The sequence below is a fragment of the Amblyomma americanum genome, chromosome 6 (assembly GCF_052857255.1).
Source record: "Amblyomma americanum isolate KBUSLIRL-KWMA chromosome 6, ASM5285725v1, whole genome shotgun sequence".
Classification (NCBI taxonomy): domain Eukaryota; kingdom Metazoa; phylum Arthropoda; class Arachnida; order Ixodida; family Ixodidae; genus Amblyomma; species Amblyomma americanum.
In genome coordinates this window covers 101,281,029-101,301,381 of record NC_135502.1, presented here as the reverse complement: position 1 = coordinate 101,301,381, position 20,353 = coordinate 101,281,029, and positions in this window count along the sequence as shown.

Genomic DNA, 20,353 nt, shown 5'->3' with positions numbered 1-20,353 from the left:
AAAATGACCTGTCTCCTTGTTATCTCATTTAGGTTTGAGTTTCGTTTGTATTGCTGTGTTCCTTGTTAGATTCTTGAAATATGTCGATACAAATGTTGCTTCTTCAGGCTTTTGACTCTGTAATAATTTTCTGGTTAGGAGCTAATCTTTTGTTGAGATAAATACTTATGCAACTGCGGTTCTTACCTTCTGACACAATAATAACAGGTTGTGATGTAAGCTTTTTTTTTTGTGAAGAAAATTTCTCTTGTTTTCTGTAGTACTTACGGTTTTAATTTCATATAATGCTTGTTCACAATGCTTCTGTTTTCTACACGTAATGAATGGTACAATATATTTTTTACAACGGCTTTTGTAGCATAGAGAGTGCAATGTATCTCGCCAGGAGGCGAGGCCTTGTCAGGCGTAGATGAAACGCCTTTTGCCTCGTCTTCCTTGGTAGAATAATCCTCTTTTAAACTCTCTTGCTCATGATGTATACTTGCTTTCTACCAGAAATAAAGTGAATTTGAAGGCTACAATTGCGCAGCAGGGCGACTGACGTACAATATCCTTTTGAAGCAGCAGCACCGAAAGTAACTAAACGGGAAACAAGTGGTTGGGTGTCAATGAATCAAGTGCTATGGCAGATATAAACTGCCCACATAATTCGTTTATTGGTTTATTGGGATTAACGCCCCAAAGCGACTCAGGCTATGAGGGACGCCGTAGTGAGGGGCTCCGGAAATGTCGACCACCTGGGGTTCTTTAACGTGCACTGACATCGCACAGTACACGGGCCTCTAGAATTTGGCCTCCATCGAAATTCAATCGCCACGGCCGCGATCGAACCCTCGTCTTTCGGGTCAGCCGCCGAGCGCCATAACCACAAGACACCGCGGCGGCTAAAGTGCCCACATTATTTTCTGATCTTGATAATTGGAGAAAAAATTAATGGCAGTGACCAAAAGAAAGATGTCATGATCGTTCGGCTTCCAAGCGGGAGAACTATTTGCATTGAACGCTAAACAAGTACTGTCGCTTTAAATCCGGCCCATGACACAGAATTCGACAGAACATTTTTGGTGTTCGCTTTAGAACGCAGTCCTTGGTCCTTTCAGGCGAATATTATTTTCTACCGCTATATAATGTTGGTTTCTTTAGGTGCTATAGTGTAACATTCTTCTGCATTCAAAGGTTCAGTACAGTTTATCTGACCTTTGTTGTCGGCGACAGTATTAATTTACTAGTATTTAACGCACAAGCAGTCGTTGATAAGGGCAAAAAGCTTACAGCTGCGCATTCAGAAGGCAATACTATCGCCAATAAAATCAGTAACGGAAGTCAAATGATAGACGGAAGTGGAAGTTAATTACTAAACATGGTCTTCCTTATGTTATCGCTGCGTTCTTGCGCTAGGTTAAGCGAGGCGGCCAGGTATTATGTGGTCTACCTGTTGACGACCGCGACGAGATTATCACGTGACCGTGTACCGCAGCGGTGGCCAAGTGGTTGAGCATTCGCCTCGCATGCGTGAGGTGTGGGGTTCGATGCCCAGTGCCGCCGGGTACTCACCGGTGATACAATGGGTACAAGGTTTCCCCTCGCCTAGTGCTCGGCTTATTTAGGGAGCGATGCTTGGGAAATGGGTCTTTGACCCCACGATGAGAAAAGCCGCAGCCGTGGCCTAGTTGGTTGGGCGCCCGTCTCGGCTGCGGGAGGTGGTTGGTTCGAAACCCACCGTCGGACACCCACCGGTAAAAATGGGTACAAGCGGCCCCCGGCCTGGCGCCCGGCTTTCTTTAGGGGTGTTCGCTTGGGAGAGGCTCCGTAAACCCCGCTGCGCGCCCCTCGCGGGCTAAGCCCCAGTTTCGAACGACCTCGCAGCCTGCTAAAGGTGGTACTCCGGTCAACGTGTGATCAGCAAAGCAGCAGCAATAAGAGAAGGGCCACAAATGGGCTTCTGCCGCACGAGGCGGATTTAACGTTGTTGACGGCGGAACTTATCGCTGATCCATCAGAGCAACTGGGGTCAAGACCCTTTTCCCAAGCATCTCACCCAGAAGAGCCGAGCACCAGGCCGGGGGAAATCTTCTACCCATTAAAAACTGGTGGGTACCCGGTGGCACTGGGGATCGAACCCAGTACCTTCCGAATGCGAGGTGGATGCTCTACCACAAGGCCACGCTTCGGTTGTAAACTACCTTGCGTCATGGCGCTCTGGCCATAGATGCCCTTGCGCCATAAAAATCCATCATCATCATCAGATTACCATGCGACCGTCGTGGTAGCCAGAACATGGCCCGTTTTCGTTACGCTTGTAGTCGAGCGTCGCTACGCCTGGTGGAGAAACCTGCAACTCGAATTAACTGACCACAAAGCTGGTGATGACGGTGAACACCGCTACGTTAGCAGACTACTTTTGATGATGACGCGAAGCCTCCGAGTCTGCAGAGACGTTAAAAGCAGCAGAGTGATCCCTCTGAAGAGAGCTTAAAAGGTGCACCGTTACATCACGCCCTTGCTTCGTCACTTTGTTAATTTGCTCCCCTGAATGAGTGTAGCTCCTATTCGTCGGCCAGCTATATGCGGCGTGTATGTCAAGGACACTAACCATTTTCGGTTGGAAGCAAAAGCCAAATAGCTGCTCCGAGAACCCGCTAGAAGACAACTTGCTTAGAAGTGAAATTTTTGAAAGTCTGTGTGCAGTCGAGTCAAATCAGGTACATCGATTCTAGACCTTTCCGACGGCGTAGGGATTATTCCTAGTCGTGATGATAACATTTCGTAAGAAAACTGGTATTAGTGCGAAAGCTCTATTCCAATGCGTGAACTCCAAGCAAGTTCTGGCGATGTCTGTGCGGCTGCGAAGAGCTTGCGATGTTTGTACATTAGTGCCAAGTGAGGGAAATAAAAGCAAGTCAATTAAATATTCGTCACTGGGATTCGAACCGGCGGCTGCGCGAATAATTAGCATCGTTGGCCACTACGCGAGCGTACTAGCCTGTCGCTGCAGCCGAATACGCCTCGTCTTAAGCTGGAACATACGCTCGCGCAGGGCGTTACAGATAATCTTCGTCATTACCAAATACTGCTAACAAACTTATTTTCGCGCTTTGAGCTATGTGGCGGTAGTGACAGAGTGGTGCGCGCTGTATGCGTTTGCGTGCGTAAAGTTTTGGCAGAAACGCTGCACTAGAGCACTACACGTTGGCGTTGACAACATTGCTGCAGAAACATGGGAATAAAGCATGGGCCTCCGGCGTACATTGGATAAATTGACATTGATGATGAAAGAGTTTAACGACTCGCATAACTGGTTCGCTGGGTGAGTGGGCACCTCAATCGTGCTTCAAGTATGTGACCGTGGTGGTCACCTGCAGAAAACTGCACTTTCGCACATTATTTCATGCTTAGCAATCTGGCAAGCAATTTTTTTCCAGCTGTATAAAAGATTAGCACAATGACTTCACAGGGGTGCTGAAAAGCCCACCGCGCGGCTGGCGCGGCGCCGTGCTTTGCGAACACACCCGTCACTTTTGTTATTGGCGCGTTCGTAACCGCAGCGCCCAGCGTTGCTACCTGCCGCTCCTGTGACACGTCACTAGTGTTAATCTTTTTTAACCGTGACTGTACGTCACTAGTGCTAATATTTTTTACTCGAGACTACAACTAATGTACTTTTGTTAGTTTTAACTTCAAAACGAAATCTGTCATACTCTGACGAACGTTGAACAACTATTTGAAATCTAATGCGTTTTCACAACAGTTTTATCGAACATAATTCCAGGATTGACTGGCGCAGTTTCTTGCTAACTCACGTAATCTAAGTGAGTATAGTGCCCGTACTCTTATGGAGACCATCATCCAGATGATCGCGATGATGCGCTATAGTATTGAGCGCATGACTGCATCTGATCGCCTCATGCTTAGTTGCAACAGCCACCTGCTAAGGAATTGAAAGTCATTGCAGACATGCCTGCGTGCGGTGCCTAATAGAGTGGATCAAACGTTGTTCATATTTTGCAGAGAACAATGACCTCTCATTATCGGGGTAAGCGTGGCTCAGGACTCCATGATTTCTCGCCGTTGTTAAATTACTCTCTGAATAAATCTCTGAACGTATGCCTTCGTTAGCCAAATTAAAAACGACAGTAAATTTATTGCCATCATCATCATCGTGACTTGGGCAAAATCTGAATTGCGTGCGCTTAAACTTTGTGGCCGTTGTTTTGCACTGTTTACCATGGTTTTGTATCGTTTCTCATGGTTATATATGCTTTGTTATTCATGACATTTCTATGCGATTAAAGTCTTATATCAAATGTATTATGTGTGTTTGCATGGTATGGAAGGACCGCACCGGATACATGACACAAGGTTTGCAGTCGTTGTATGCATGCATACAGTGACGGCTGCCGTTCTGCAGAGAATGCGGCGTCGTCGGCAGTGCCGTGAGCGGAACAGCAGGCAGCCAGTCTGCCACTTTGGTCACGTGGCTTCGTGACGTCATCTCGACGCGCGCACACACACACACACAGACGCCAAATCTTCTGAACAACCATGACGTCGGTGGGATCCGAACCCACGACCTCCGAATATTGCGTCCAGTGCTCAACCAGCTGAGCTACGGCGACGGCTGTCCAATTTGCTGCTTTCGTGGGTATTTATGTTTTCCGTGTAAGCGAACCTTGAGAGTGTCCATGAGCGCCACCCTGTGCCCCTTGGTTTCGCGACTGTTGGCTTCCTTCATATGTTTGTCAAACGAGCCCCTCATTTAATTTGCCTTGTCTGCTATTAGCTGAACGAGGGTCTCGGTTCTAGCAGTCTTCATGCCATAGGTAGCATAAGGGGGTTCTCGCACAGTTTCCGCCCTCGCGGTATGACAGGACGTGCTACGTCCACCGCTATGGGCGAGGGTAGCGCTGGTGAACACTCTCAAGGTTCGCTTACACGCAAAACATAAATACCCACGAAAGCAGCACATTGGACAGCCGTCGCCGTTGCTCAGCTGTTTGAGCACCGAACGCGATATTCGGAGGTCGTGGGTTCGGATCCCACCGGCGTCATTGTTTTTTTTCCTGCTGCTTGATAAGTAATTCTGTTCAATCTAATTCATTGGCACTACACATTTAAACAAATAAAAACATTTCCCTGTGCCCCTTGGATTCGCGACTGTTGGCTTCCTTAATGTGTCTGTCAAACGAGCCCCTCATTTAAATTGCCTTGTCTGCTATATATATATGCATATATATATATAGCTTGCGGGAGTGTTTATGGATTGCGTGTAAGCGAACCTTGAGAGTGCTCACCAGTGACCCTCGCGCATAGAGGCGGACGTAGTTCGTTCTTTATTACCGCGAGTTCGACGGAGGTCGTGGGTTCAAATCCCACCGGCGGAATGCTTGCTTTTTTTTCTGCCTTATAATTGCATTTAGGCTACAGAATAATATAGAAGTATTATCTCGTATTGATCAGCACCTCAAATAAAAAAACAAATATTCCTCTATACACCTTTGTTTCGGTGGCTGTTGGCTTTCTTCATATGTTTGTTAAACGAGCCCCTCATTCCTCTTCCCTCGTCTGTTTATTATATATATATATATATATATATATATATATATATATATATATATATATATATATATATATATATATATATATATATATATATATATATATATATATATATATATATATATATATATGGGTTACGAAAGTAGGTGCCTTTGGCTTCCGCAGGGAAAAGGGTAATTTTTTTTTTATTCGAGAAGTGTGCCATGAGGCATAAGTTGAAAAAGGAAAGGGGGGAAGGAATGCACGGGATTGAAAGTTAAAAGAAGGAGTGAAGGGTAATTGAAGTAGGTAGGCACTATTACAATAGCATTTATTGTCGACACATTTATTGACCATTCTTTGTTTTCAATTCAATTTTTATGTAACGTGCATACGTGCCAAAAGAAGGGAATCTCATTTTGCTCTTGCAGAAACGCTGTACTTTTTTTGGAAAGACTTATCACGTGAGCTGGAAAACTTTGTTTCTGCAATTTCGGTAAATCACTTGGTTACATGCAAAGAAAAGCGTATCATGATTGCGTGAGTGTTTTCTTCCCTTGCAGGCAGCCTATGTACTGCTTGTACATTTTTCTCAGTTAGCTCTGGGATGTTGAGCTTGCGTGCGGCGTTATTTAGGTTCACGAGCAAGTTTTCGCCATAACTTTTCCAATACCTTGAACACCCAAGTTTTGTCGGCGGCTGTATTGGTCAAAGTCATTAATTTCCTTCCTCAACTTCAACTTCTTCCTTCATCAACTTCTTCGATTGATGTTTCTGTTTCTACTTTCTGCATTCTATCTTTTGACTCGGAGATTACCTGTCCCTGGGTAGTCACCAGTGTATATAGGGATCATACTTAGAGGACAAGAACTCTACTGTTTTTTCAATGTTTTTCAGTGTCTTCTGTTTTTTCAGTGTCTTCTGTAGAGAACAGGGCCTCTATTTTGTCAAGAAGTGGTAGGAGCGAGGCAATCCGCTTGTTCATAACAGTCAGCTTAGCTCCCACATCAGCACCTTGCTCAGGCTTAGTTTTCCCGGGGCTCTGACCCCTCCGAGATTAGAGGCTTTACAAGTAGGATACAGCCATGTTTTGTCAATCCCTGCTTTGGATTTTACCGCTGCCTCTCCCACTCCCGATCAATTACCAGCATGATAGGAAAATCCACACTAGGAACAAGTCAAGACAAGGGCGTCTTCCGTGATTGCTTCCTGGCATGCTAAGCAAATGTATTTCTCCACTTAAATAGCAAGGCAAAAACACACACACTAGCAGTAGGAGCAGCAGTGTGAAATATCTCAAGTGCACAAAAAGAAATCGCACGATACTAACCTGCAAAGCAGGGAACGAGAACTTAGCTATGCGTCGGCCTGCCACTGCCTACCGCTGCTACTGCGTGCAATAATGCCAGGCTTGACGGGGGGCCTCTTCTTATAGCAGCAGTCCGGTGACGTAATCGCTTATTGTCCGGCAGACTGATGTACTGTTGGGCAGGGCGGGGGTTCTTCCACGTGATGCTTGTTTCAGGCTGTTGATCAGATTGCAGATCTGCAAAGCAGAGGACGAGAGCTGTGTGTCGGCTAGCCACTGCCTAGCGCTGCTGCTGCGTACAATAAAGCCAGGTTTTACGGGGTGCCTCTTATAGCGGCATTCCGGGTACGTAGTTGCTGATTGTCTGGCAGACTGATGTGCTGTTGAGCAGGGCGGGGGTTCTTCCACGTTATGCTTGTTTCAGGCTGTTGATCAGATGGCGGATCTGCAAATCAGGGGACGAGAACTTAGCTGTGCCTCGACCAGCCACTGCCTACCGCTGCTGCTGCGTGGGATAGTGCCAGACTTGACGGGGTGTTTCTTCTTATAGCGACAGTCCGGTGACGTTGTCGCTGATTGTCCGGCAGACTGATGTGCTGTTGCGCCGGGCAGGGGTTCTTCCAAGTGATGCTTGTTTCAGGCTGTTGATCAGATTGCAAATCTGCAAAGCGGGGGACGAGAGCTGTGCGCCGGCCAGCCACTGCCTACCACTGCTGCTGCGTACAATAAAGCCAGGTTTGACGGTGTTCCTCTTCTTATAGCGGTAGTCCGGTTACGTAGTTGCTGATTGTCGGGCAGAATGATGTGCTGTTGGGCAGGGTGGAGCTTCTTCCATGTGATGCTTTTTTCAGGCTTTTGATCAGGTTTCAGATCTGCGAAGCAGGGGGTGAGATCTTAGCTGTGCGTCGGCTAGCCACTGCATACCGCTGCTGCTGCTTGCAACGCAGCAGCAGCGGCAGGCATTGAACGCTATTACGTTCTCAGTACTGAACGCACAACCTTGAACCTATTGCATGTCGTGAAATTTCTTCTGAACGTAATTTTCTGCGGTGTACATACAGCAACTGTCTGAATTCTTTCATCGTTTGTTGGGCTTTACAGCAAAGCTACGCTTTTCTTGCAATATATTTTTTTGCTTACAGCTACTCCCGATGGAATGATAGACAAAAACTTTTTATTTTTCCTTTCATGCGCGGATCCTGCACCCAGCACTTTGAATGCACCCTGAACGAAGAGATTGCCATATATGGTAATCTTTAAACAACTACCGGTGTGAAAAAAAACCCAGACACTTGGGCTTCATCACAGGAAATACGATATTAAAAGCTGTAATGCGGCCCTTCAACCCGCTCCTCCCACACTTCCCCATGTGAACGTCCATCCGGAGGCACACCCGACTCTCATACCCACAGAGGGTTATGGTCGTTGCCTTAATTCCCCTGGCACAAGACGTGGTTTAGAGAGCTCAGTCGGGCAGTTCGGTAGACCCTCAAGCTCCGAGCAGCAGAGGACGTGGGGAAAAGACCCCCCTATGGCAGGAGATTGGAGACTCTGAGCTTGCTGCAACTAGCTTTCAAACTACACAACTCAAAAGGAGAACTTTTGGTCTCGAGACTTTTGACCAAACCTGTACATGGCACCGTCTAACACCTCGACAATTTTCCTATTGTATAGCAGGGAAATATGGGAGTCTTCAGTGAAGGCATGAGGAGCGGAAGGGCATCTGTGGACGATGCAGCTGCCGTCCTCGCTTAGATGTTTGTTGTTTCTGCACGTGTGTCTGTCCTTTCTCCTTTCAAGTCTCTTCTAAGGACATGCATCTTCGTATAATGTTGGATGAATGCGGTGTAGGTGCTGGAGTAAGTGTTTGTATCCGTCTTAGGTGGTAAGAGTCCTCCGGGGAAAGTTTCATATGTGGCGGGGAGTAGAGACGCCTATTTGGGCGAAGGGTTTCTAGGTGCGTTGAAAAATGGGTTGAGAGAGAGTAGAGAGTAGAGTTAGTGTGCCCTGCTGAGTACGTATAATCTCGAGCTAGGACATCTGCCCTAATATTTCCATCGAGACCTGCATGTCCTGGGACCATGGTTATGGCATGATCATACTGGATATGGCCGCCCAGTACGTGTAGAGCCATGCGCGGGACACGTCTACTCGTATAGGCTCTACAGGCGACTTGGGGATCTGTAAAAATGTGGGTGCCGTGGTGCTGGGTGTCGCTGATTTTGACAGTGATGACCATTGCAATGACTTCTGCGGGCGCCGGATCTGGTACCGTGTAGGATGCTCCAAGATAAGGGGCAGTGGCACAATTGACAGCAGCGCAAGCATATCTATGGGGTTTTGCACAGAAAGCCACATCCACTACATGGCCGAGGTGTCTTGGCCGTATTGGCTACGGAGGCTGTGAAGACGGGCCTGACGGGGCGGGGCCTGTGACTCGTGGTTCATGTGGAGAGGGCTAAGGTCCGTGTAAAGGCGAGAGCGGACAGCATTGGGAAGAATTCTTGTCAGGGTCATTGCCCTCATGGCTTGCGGGTCGCCTATCCTTGAAAGGATGGCCCTCCACGCCGAGGTGGTGAGGAGACGAGCCTGTTGGGAGTTCAGAACAGCCTCCTGGATTTCCACAAACTTGTTGTGAACCCCGAGTACAAGCACTCTAGTGGTGGATGTACACATGGGGAGGCCCAGAGCTGTTTTAAAAAGGGTATACGGATAATGGTATCGATCCTCCTCTGGGTGGTTCGATCAATATTTTGGTATGAGAAACCATACTGAATTCGACTCATTGCAAGGGCCGTGACGAGGCGGATGGTGTCGTCCTCGCGCATGCCCTTGCGATATGTCCAGCGATATGTCGTACCATACGTGCGATATTGAGCACAGACGTGCGCAGAGTAGCCACGGTGTGGGTGGGCTTGCCTTCATGATGGACCCAGAGGCCAAGCACTCAGATGAGGGATTTTTCTTCTATTGGGCAGTTGTGGATTTCGAGCATAATTTGGCCGGGGGAACGATAGTGGGAATAATGAATACGGATGATTACCGATTTGTCTGGTGCACATTGCATACCACTAATCTCAACAAAATGCTCGACCACAGTGATGGCTGTTTGTAGGGCTTGCTCTTTGGCGGCAAGTGATCCTCGGGTTGACTAGATGGCGATATCATCCGCATAGATGGTATATCCGATGTCGGAGAGTAGAGAGAGTTTGTGGGCGAAAGGGACCATGGCTATATTGAATAATAGTGGTGATAGCACAGCACCTTGGGGAGTGCCCTTGTCAGGTGTTCAGAAGGGTAACGATCTAGTAGATCCGATGGCTATCGTGGCTGTGCGGGCAGTGAGGAAGGTGGAGATATATTGGAACATGCGAGATCCACAGTGAACTGCCACCTAAAAGGAGGCGAGCGGGTATCCTGGCACACTGTTGACATCCAAACAGCCTGTGGGTGGCTACAGCCGTCGGCCAGCCATTCGAAAATGTTTTGCTTCCTGTTCCGCTCTCAATTGCGGTGGCAAGCCAAATCCTATAGGGATTTTCTGAGGACCCACTGCGTTTCGACGTAATGACATGGAAGAGGGAATAGCTGTTTGCGGAAAGGTGCAAGCATGCTTACCTGACGACCAAATTTTTGTGGAACTCGGTGCTTTCGACGCTTCCGAGACATGGGGCATCATAGCCTTAGATGCTTATGCGCCCCAAAATCCAACACAATACAACACAGCTGCCGAGACAGAAGACTCCTGGCCAGGAAACAGTTTCTTCCCTTGGGGTCGTCCTCGGTTTCTAAGTGCCACCGCACTGCCGTACCGCACCGTTGAGGAATACGCGCCTACATCTAGCCATGATGACCAAATCGTCGAAAGCGTCTATGAAGACGTGGAATTGGCCGTGAGCAAAATTAAAAGCGCAGAACACTGTACTGAAATGTGACATCGATTGCAAGGTAGGAATGTAATGTGGCTGGAGACCAGACAGCAGGCGCATATGGCATAGGCTGTAGGAATAGCAGAGGCGAGATAGTAAAGTTCGAAGAGAAAAATAATTTACGGATCATGAATACCTTCTCCCGCAAACAAGAGAACGGGAAGTGGACAAGGAAGAGGCCCAGTGGTGTGTCTAACAGAAATAGACTTCATATGCGCTCACCCCGGAATCGTGCAGAATGTGGAGCTTCTCGAAAAGGTGCGTTGTAGCTGTCGCCGGATGGTAAGGTCTCGAATTATCATACACTTAAAGTCGGAACGGAAGAAACTAGTGAAGCGGAAGCTCATTGACGAGTTAAAGGTAAGAGAGAAAGTAAAGGAATTCAGGATATAGCTTCACAACCGATATTCGGTTTTAACTGAGGATGTGGACCTTAATGTTCAAGCTATGAATGATGATCTCGCAGCTATCATTAGAGAGTGTGCAGCAGAGGTAGGCAGCAGGATGCTTCGACAGAATACTGGCGAGCTCTCCTAGGAGACGAAAGATGTGATCAAGAAACGCAAAAACATGAAAGTATCAAGCCTCACATACAGAATAGAACTGGCAAAGCTATCGAAATTAATAAACGCAAGGTAATTGATGTACGGAAGTATATGGACAGAACGAGCATGCTCAAGAAACGGAGGTAGCCGTCCCTAATACTAGGCACAGAGTCATGGTTAAGCGATAGTATTCCTGACAATGAAATAGTTCCTGCTGCCTTTACATGCTACAGGAAAAACAGAAATGCAGATTTATTTTAGTAGATAGCTCAATGTCATTCAGTCAGATCATCGCTGATGTCGGTGAATGCGAAGTTGTCTTGCGCCAGTTCATGCTTCCCAACCGGCAAGTTCTGAGAGCTTGTAGCTGTTATCGTCCATCAGATACTTCTTTAGAAGTGTTTTCAAGCCTATATTACTACAAACAGATTCAATTATCAAAGGACGGGATTTTAACCTGCCAGATCTACTTATAGCAGGTAGTGACAGCTGATCTGGATCATGAGAGAGAAATAACGAAGGATAAGAATGGGGTGGAGGGCATATGGCAGGTTCTCTCGGTTCATGAATGGTAGTTTACCAATATCCCTCAAGAGAAGACTGTAGAATAGCTGTATTTTGTCGGTACTCATTTACGGGGCAGAAACGTGGAACGAAAAGGGTTCCGCTTAAGGACAACGCAGCGAGCCATGGAAAGAAAACTAATAAGTGTAACGTTAAGATACCGGAAGCGGGCAGACAGAGTGAGGGAATAAATGCAAGTTAATGACATTCTAGTCGAAATGAGGACAAAGAAATGGACTTGGGCAGGGCATGTAATGCGAAGGCATGATAATCGCTGGTACTGATGAGTAACAGAGTGGAATCCAAGAGAAGGCAAGCGTAGCAGAGGCGGCAGAAGGTTAGGTGGGCGCATGAGATTAAGAAGCTTGCAGGTATAGGGTGGGCGCAGCTGACAAATCACAGGGTTAATTGGAGATACATGGGAGAGGCCTTTGCCCTGCAGTGGGTGCAGTCAGCCTGAAGATAATGATTATTAATATTATGATGATGATGATGAACTGGAACGAAAAGTAGGAAAATATACAACTGCCATAGAGCCCATCTGAGTGGTATGAACAAAAATTCGAAAATATTTTTTTTCTTTATTCGAAGCAAAAACAAGAAACGAAGCTGTTTCCGAATTGAAAAATGTACTAAAACTGAAAATTTGCGAGGTAAGGACGTTATTTGGTCCATCAAGAATATTAACTTGTCGACAAAGCAGAAGTAAACCTTGGTCTACAAAACAGTTCATAAGTTTCACTCGTAAGAGATAGCGATGTTATTGTATGTTTAAAAACCCCGACTACTGATGCAATAACTTCAGGAACTAGCACGACGAGTAAAAATGGCTACACGCATGGCTAAAGATTCGTCTTCCGAATCATTTCGTTTCGGCTACAAGAAAACAGTAGGGAATTTTGGATACAAGTAAAAAGAAATGGAAGAGATAATCTTTCTATTCCGCCCCTTGTACCTGGCGATAGCTGTGTGACGAGGACGTCGATTAGGCAGAATAATTCACTGAGTACTTCAGCTCCGTTTTCACTCCGGCGGCTGAAACGAACAGACTATAGCAATATGCAGACAACTGATAATAAAAACATTGTCATCGGTACACGTTGGATTGAGGCATTATTGTAGCAATTGAAAGGTTCAAGAGGTGGGGGCCCTAATCGATTGGCAAATAGCTTTTACAAGCTGTATGCGCGCTCACTTGCACCGTTCACAAAGATAGCTTTTGGCAAGTGGCTGAGGGAGGCGTCTGCACCAAATGACTTCAGAAATGCAAGCATCGTGCTTGTAGGTCCGAGAAACTGTTTCAAACTAGCACCCTTCATCGTTGACGTGTGTTCGGTGTAATATATTAGAACATGTCTTGTATGCCAGTAACGTTGCGAGCAGAGCTGTGCACGGGCTCGGGCCGGCCCGTAAGCCCTTACCCGGCCCGGCCCGCGGGCCGGGCTCGGGCCATTTGGAGATTCCCTCACTCGGGCTTGGGCCGGGCCCGGACCAGGCTTTCTATGTTTTGGACGGGCCGGTCGGGCTCCGCGATCTCGACTGCGTAGCTTATGCGAAAGTATGCTTGTCGTCTCGCATGTAGGTACAGCAGGAAGTGCAATGTATTTATTCATCAAAAATGGAATCCACAGGAACGGGAGAAAAGTACACACGCTAACAAAAGGCAAACGAAAGCTAGCGGAGCCTCGGAATGCGTTTACGGTTCTACCAAGTACCGCTACAAGTAAGTCTACCAAGTATCACTACGGACATGTGGACAGACGATTTCCGTAAAGTGGCGTACACGACGGCTACGGCACATTACATTGACAGTGAGTGGCGCCTGCACTCGCACGTTCTTTTTACATGCAATTTTCCTCATGAACGCAAGACTGAGAAAAACTTTCGAAAATAGTTGCAACGGTGTTTCGCTAAACTGGGGATCGACAGGGACGCTCTACAGAAGGCTACTTTTGTTACTGACCAGGGTGGAAATATCATGTGTGCTCTCCAGTCCTACAGCAGAATGAACTGCTGCGCGAATCTCCTGAATACTGTTCTTCGGAATATCTTCTCTGAACATTTTATTGCATCTGAAGCCCCGTCTGTCGGCGAGACACTGGAAAATCTTAAATGACCCGCCAAATTCTTGAAACAAAGCGGCCTAGCTAGCCAAATCACTCATATACCGTCTGCCAGGAGGTTCCGACAAGGTGGAACTCAAAACTTTCTATGCTAAAATCTGTATTTGACCAAATTGCAGAAATTGAAGTACCTCTTGAGGAGAGGAACTCTCCTATGATTGAAAATGTGGATAAAACATTTTTGAAAGACCTAATTAAATTCTGGAGCCGTTTTCCGAAGCAACGACCGCTTTGGAGGCGGACAAAAGACCAACGTTGCCTCAAGCCCTATTGCACTTTGCCAAACTTGAAAGAATTCTTCGTGGGCAAGCCGAACCATCAAATGCCACAGAAATGACGAAGCTCCAGCAGCGTGCCCACTACTTTCTTCGGACGACGATCATCCTGATCATGGATCACAAGACGGCGACAACGTTGTGCCCGCTATTTCGACACCTTCGGATGGTTTCCGCCGAAGAGCGTGAGGAGGTATAAGAACGCGTAAGAGAGCTCGTCGCGTCGATACCACGGGTGTACTCGTGCACTCTGCAAGAACAGCCTCCCGCAAAAAAGCCGTGCATGGAGTTATTCAGCGAGTGGAGCGACGCAGCCAGCAACCAGACTGCTGAACGAGACGAGCTGACCGATTACTTAGCTGCCGAATCGACACCATGCTCGGAATCTGAACTGGCGCAGTTTTTCCTTTCTTCTTTCACTCCCTCCTTTATCCCTTCCCTTACGGCGCGGTTCAGGTGTCCAACGACATATGAGACAGATACTGCGCCATTTCCTTTCCCCAAAAACCAATTATATTATTATATATAGTTTTGGAAAAGCCAGGAAGCCACGTACCCAAAACTTGCTCTTCTTGCTAAGAAGCTATTAGGCATTCCGGCCACCAGTTCAAGCAGTGAACGAAACTTCAGCGCTGCAGGATTCATAATGCAGGAGCGCTTCACTTGCCTTAACCCTTCATCAATTGACCACTTGTTGTTTTTGCACAATAATATAGCATAGCAATTCTGTGCGTGCGCTGCATATGTATATATTCACGATTTTGTCATATGTAATGCAAGAGTTCAACATTAAAAGGTCATTTAAATAAACAGATTTTCCTGATATTGTTTCTTTTGTGTCGGCGTCGCTTTATTGCAGGTCGGGCCAGGCCCGGGCCGGGCCATAACCCTGCCTAAGGCCGAGCCGGGCCGGGCCGGGCCGGGCGAACTCAGGCTTCTTTAGCGCCGGGCCGGACCGGGCCGCTTGTGGTAGTGTAGGACCCGAGCCGGGCGCGGGCTCAGAATTGCGGCCCGTGTACAGCTCTACCTGTAGAGTGCGCTACAAGTCTCAATGCATGATGCGCTGTTTTCTAGGTGCCGCCACAGATGGCGCTGTGATCTCACAGTGGTAGTTTAAACGCCGCGAAATCTCGAAACGTGATGAGCAGTTGCTACCACAGATGGCGCTGTAATCTAAGTGTGATAACAGACGCCACAAAATCTCCAAACGCTCTCTTAAAAAGTTAAAACTGCGTTTGTTGTCAACAGCCCACAGCCTCACACGGCGGAAGTCACGTCCGGCGTCGTCAAAGGGTCGTGCTAGATCTTGTATTTTTGCTCTATGTAAATGGCATCACTTATGGTATTGCAACCCATACAAGGCTGTTTGGAGATGACTACAAGCTCAACCGCTTCTGAAATAGCTACATAACTCAGCTTGACTTCGATAAAGCATCTTTCTGGTGCACAAAATGGCGTATGAAGTTTACCGTGAACAAAACAGTACATAAGGTACACACAAAAATAGAAACCCACAAGTTCGAACCAAGACCCTAAATAATGTTTGCTTAAACCCCGTATTTGAGTATACGCTCATCAAGGTGGGTATTTTACTCCAGAGTTAAATTGACGTCGACATGTTGAATACACAATTGCGAAAGCGGAACGCGCATTGGGTTTTCTTCACCTCGATGCTCGAAACTTTCCATTGGCCACTTAGGATTTGCTTTATAAGGCCAATGTAAAATCGATTCTAGAATATGCAGGCACTGTTTGGAATCCCGAAAATACAAATTATAAACAAAAATTAGAGCACGCACAGAATAAGGCTGCTCGCTTTGTCACCGGAAATTACGAACGGAAGTTCAGAGCTGCAAGAAGGAAAAGAATAGACGAGGACCTGCAGGACAATAGACTAAAATTATGCCCGAAATTATTTCAGTCTTTGGCACTGACTGGTGCATACAGAAAAAGATACATAAAGCGGCTGTACAATGTCTCCGTGTGGACCATAATTTAAAAGTGCGCTTAGTTTTTGCCATACAAACTTCTTTATGAAGCTATCTTTACCCAAAGCAATATTAGAGAGGAACCATTTGCCTCACAACGTTGCCAGTGTTGTATTCAAGGATGTCTTCTTTTCAATGTTAAATGCTCACTGTGCTCTTGGCACTTTTTATCTCTCTTTTTTTTGGTGACGTTCATAGTTCTGATTGCGACTGTTCTGCGCATAACGTGTATTTCCTTGCAGTGTGACGAGAGTTAACCAGTTTTATAATTTAGTCGCCGCGGTGGCTGAGTGGTTACGGCGCTCGGCTTCCGGCCCGAAAGACACGGGTTCGATCCCGGCCGCGGCGGTCGAATTTCGATGGAGGTGAAATTCTAGAGGCCCGTGTACTGTGCGATGTCAGTGCACGTTAAAGAACCCCAGGTGGTCGAAATTTCCGCAGCCCTCCACTACGGCGTCTCTCATAGCCTGAGTCGCTTTTGGACGTTAAACCCCCATAAACCAAACGAAACCAGTTTTATACATGTGGTGTAAGCATTCTTTGTTACTTCCCCCGCCCTTTGCCACTGTAATGCCTCCAAGCGCTGTGGGCTCTGAATAAAGTGACAAATAGCCTAAAAGAGGTGAGCAGCAAACTAAGCATAGGCAAAAATCAGACCTAGGCGTTAAAAGACAAAGAGGGCAATGTCATTAGCACCATGGATAGATAGTTAAAGTATGCGAAGAGTTCTACACAGTGCGATACGGTATTCAATGTTCTCAGGACGCAAATGAGATAAACATTATCACACACCAATGGTGCACACCTCCAGAAACGAAAAAAGCTATTAAAGAAAGCCGAAGGAGCAATGCAAAGGGGGAAAGGAGCCGGTGATGATCGGATAACAGCGGATCTGTTGAAAGACGGCGGGGATATTGTGCGATAGAAACTAGCCACCCTGTATAAGCAATGTCCTATGACCTCGAGCGTGCCAGAATTTTGGAAGAATGCTGCCACAATCTTAATGTATAAGAAAAAAGATGTTAAGGACCTGAAAAAATTACAGACCGATCAGCCTACGGTCCGTTGCCTATAATGTATGTACTAAGGTAATCGCTAATAGAGGCAGGACAAGCTTGAACTTCAATCAACCAAATGGTCAGGCAGGCGTTCAGAAAGGATACACGACAAGAGACCATACTCACGCTCTCAGTCACGTGAAGAGAAATGTGCAAATCCCGGCCGTAGCGGCCGGGCTTGTACCCGCGTCTTCAGGCTCAGCAGCTGGGCTCCCCAGCCACTGAGCCATTGCGGCGCGTTCCAAGCGAATGTTACATTCCTATCACGCTTGTTGGTAGCCTCTTATCAATTGACTTAACCTAAAAGTGCACGTCATCTTGACGCAAGTTCCGGAGCTCGGAAAACACCTGATTTTTCTTGCTTTGTTGAGTAGTACTTGAGTTGGGCAACAGCAGTAACACTGCTTGCTTCATAAAGCTTGTTTGGTGTATCACGTGTTCAGTTATCAACTCCACTACCTGTAAAAAAATGCCACAAAATTCTCCTGTGATCGGGAATCGCATAAAAGAAGCCTTTACTGCGTACAATTAACCGCTTTAACTATGCGGCAAATCAACCAGAAACTAAAATAAAAAGTGTCAGGGAGAGACGACGCTCGGTGCGTGAGAATGCTGCGGAAGGGGGGAATTGAACAGGGCGGCTTGCAGCGAGAGGCCCGGAAAACCGGTTTTATGGCCGTCGATGGGAAAGGAGGCCCCGTTTGCGGCGTCGTGATTGCGCCAGACCACTGCAAAGGGAACACCGATATCAAGCAAAAAAAAAAACTGCAACGGTCGGCTGTCGTCCAGCCGCGCCAGCCGCTAAGAGGCTATGGTTTCGGAATGATTCAGATCTTGAGGAAAAGAAGGAGGGTGGATAGCGTGAATACCTGAAGTGATACCCTTGAGGTGATTTCGTTTTTATTTCTTTTTCCAGGCTCCATCCTTGCACCAACATATCTCTCGTAGTAGCTTCCTTGTTCTTGTACTCGCTGGACACCGTGGTGATTCTGAGATCCCTCCAGTAGCCAGGTAGTTTCCAAGGTGGCTGTCCTTTCTCATGATACAAACACTTACAAAGCAACTGATTCTGAGGCTCGTTCACACTTGGGACCTAGAATGCAACAAAGCAGAGCAGCTTGCATTTTAGCGCCAAGCAATTGCAACCCATGTAACGCATAATGTTGCTTCAACGTTGAGTGATTTTTACGAAGTGTTTTTGGAACGTTAAGTAAGAAACACCTTACGTTGATCTAACGTTAAAACAGGAACGTTGACTAAGTGTCATAAGAAATGTTTTGCCATGTTGCAGCCACATGATAAGGTAACGTTTAATAAACATGTTACGGCAGCATTTTCTTTCTGTGACAAATGCAACGTAATGAGGTAAACAGTAGAAAACATTATACACAGTTAGACAAAGGTTAGACAACATTTACAATTGAATTGCAAACGTGATACATTGCAAACGTGAAGACAGTACACAGGTTAAAAGCCAAACTTCCAGCTGCTGTTTGTTAAAGGAAACGAACCACTGAAAGAACAAAAATCATCGGCAAAGTAATCATTGAACGCAGTGCAATGCAGCAGTCACATCTTTGCTTCACAATCATTAATCAAAAACGCGTACTCCTTCATGGATAAGAAACGCAAAGGCACAATAAAATATTGCTCATTGCAATCTTTAATTCAGTAGGTACCTTTTACCACCCAGTCACGTCTGCTCTTCCTGCAGATAAATGAAATGCTGTCAAAAAGCAGCAAGCAGCCATAATTGCTTAAATGACAAGGATGATGTGCACCGTCAATGGCAGAACGCAGTGTTCCCTCAGGATCCTGAGTACGAAATAATAGCAGTTTTTTTAAGTACTGTGAAAGCATGAATTTTCTATCCTTCTTTTACTTAGCTTGCATTAATTGACACGACTCTTTCTGTACTCAGCAGCTTTGACAAACATGTGGGCCAACTTGCAGCCTCAGAATACTGTAGCACTTTGCTAACTTGCAAAAGATCAAGGCTCAGAATGAAAAAGCTAACAAAAAAATGAGGAGTTTCCTTATCCGCACTGAATTTTATATGGCACTAAGAATGTGACTAAGACATGGCATGAACATTGTTTTTTTCTGCTCAGTTACAAACTTTCTAGCCTGTGCTAACGTATCACTGCAGTGTATATAATTAAAAAATAACTGCACTGTACAACATGCTGCAAGACTTACGAAATACTCCGCCTATAAGGCTACCACATACATCCTACATGCAAAGAGTTTATATCGGCCAAAATAGCTAGCCAGCCAGGTGAGAAGACACCAAGCCTCTGACATCTAGAGATGTATACCTCCCATGTAATTAGAGTGATTGGAGATGCTCCTTTTTGATGACACTTCAGTTGCTGGGTATGGAAGGACCAGGTATGAAGGGGAACAACTAGACATCTCATTTTTAAGCAACGTCACTGTGGGCAATGTGCCATGGCTTTTCTTCTGTCCATAAAGGAGTTTCATTTTCCGTGTTCTATCTTCACATAACTGCTTGCGTGTGCTAATTATTGCTTGCCTGGAGGTGCTTTTCTGTGTTAAACTACAGTTTTAACTCTGGCCTCAGTCGTCGGCACCTTCTTAGTTTTTTGCTAGTGTTCCGCTTAAGTTGCGCACTAACTCGCGCAGATCTCTATTATTCTGCATTTCCAACTGTCTCCGTCTCCTTCATGTTCACCTCTGCACCCGAAGCCTTCAGGTCTGCTGTGTATAATGATCTTAATTAATCTGCCTATAACAAATGTATTCTTGTTAGTCACGCACTCCTCCCTGTAATGCCGATTGGTCCTGAGAGTAAAAAAATGAAATGAAAATGTAGTCTAAGCTAAGTCTGAGCAAGCACGCATTATGTTCAGTTTATTTTGCCATTTGACCAGTACAGAGGGTAGAGAAAAAGGCTGCTAAGTTGAGCTTGACATGCTTATCATCCCTACACTGGAAAACAGCAGGCGCCAAGACATACGCAACCACTAACAACAGAACATGTCGAGTGTGAAGAAATTCCGTAAC